Below are 1296 nucleotides of genomic sequence, written 5' to 3'. Positions count from 1 at the left end.
GAAGAAGAAGACGAGGGCTTATTTTCATTCCCTGCGCCTCCTTTTCTTCTCTCTCTGCCTCTCAAGTCTGCTTCACACTTTTTGCCACATAAGAGCAAAAATAGAGAAGCAAGTGTTAATATACATACACAATTAATTTTGGCACAGAACCTAGCAAAGGCCAGTGAATGCATATGTTTAACTATCCTGTCTTTGCTGGGTTCTGTGTGAAGTGCTAAGGTGGATCAAAATGTTATAGTAGGTCTGATGCAATCGTTTGGCAAGATCTCTGTGTGAAAGGTGTGCAGGCACGAGTGTGGGAAAGTCTTTTGAGGAATGAGTGAATCACGCTATCAGCTATGTGTGTGCGTGTGCGGGCGTGAATGATTGCATCCATCCATCCATCTTCTGTAGCGCTTTGTCCCCACGGGGGTCGCGGGCGTGCTGGAGCCTATCCCAACCGTCATCGGGCAGTAGGCGGGGGACACCCTGAACCGGTTGCCAGCCAATCGCAGGGCACACAGAGACAAACAACCATTCGCACTCGCACCTAGGGACGATTTGGAGTGCTCAATCGGCCTACCAAGCATGTTTTGGGGATTTGGGAGGAAACCGGAGTGCCAGGAGAAAAACCATGCCGACACAGGGAGAACATGCAAACTCCACACAGGGAGGGCCGGAGGTGGAATCGAACCCAAACCCTCCTAAATGTGAGGCGGACGTGCTACCCATGAATGTTTCCATATGCTTACTACAATCGGTTAATTGATGAAGCACTCAGCAATAAGTTGCATGTGTGCGTGTATGAGAGTGCAGCACGGTTGTCGTTCAACGTTGTCATAACCACAAAGACGTGCGGCCGCGTAGCTCGCCGTCGCACCACAATGCCGTTCGCATCACCGCTGATTGTCTTACTGCACCGCTACACACACGTACACACCAGGCCTATCGATTTCCCCGTCATGTGCACACGACACGTAGCGGGGCTACGAGGACACTAGAAAGAAAAAGAAAAGAAGTTAAAAAAGTGCACATTTTCTATGAGAAAAATTACATTTTTACAAAATATAAACTACAGATGCAAAATATGTTCACCCATTCCTAAAAAGCAATTTCATTATCATTGTTGGAGTAGAGCAGACAAAAGGGGGGGGGGGGGGGGGGGGAGCACACATGAAATATGGGACACTTCCTGTGGCAAACCGCTCCTGTACACGTGAGTCTTTTAAGAGTTCCCTGAACTGCATATCATGTTTTACTACACAAGAACTGACACACGTACACACACAGACACACAGCAGCTGCTACGGGCCAAGC

The sequence above is a fragment of the Syngnathus scovelli genome, chromosome 11 (assembly GCF_024217435.2).
Source record: "Syngnathus scovelli strain Florida chromosome 11, RoL_Ssco_1.2, whole genome shotgun sequence".
Taxonomy (NCBI): Eukaryota; Metazoa; Chordata; class Actinopteri; order Syngnathiformes; family Syngnathidae; genus Syngnathus; species Syngnathus scovelli.
This window is presented reverse-complemented; position numbering follows the sequence as displayed.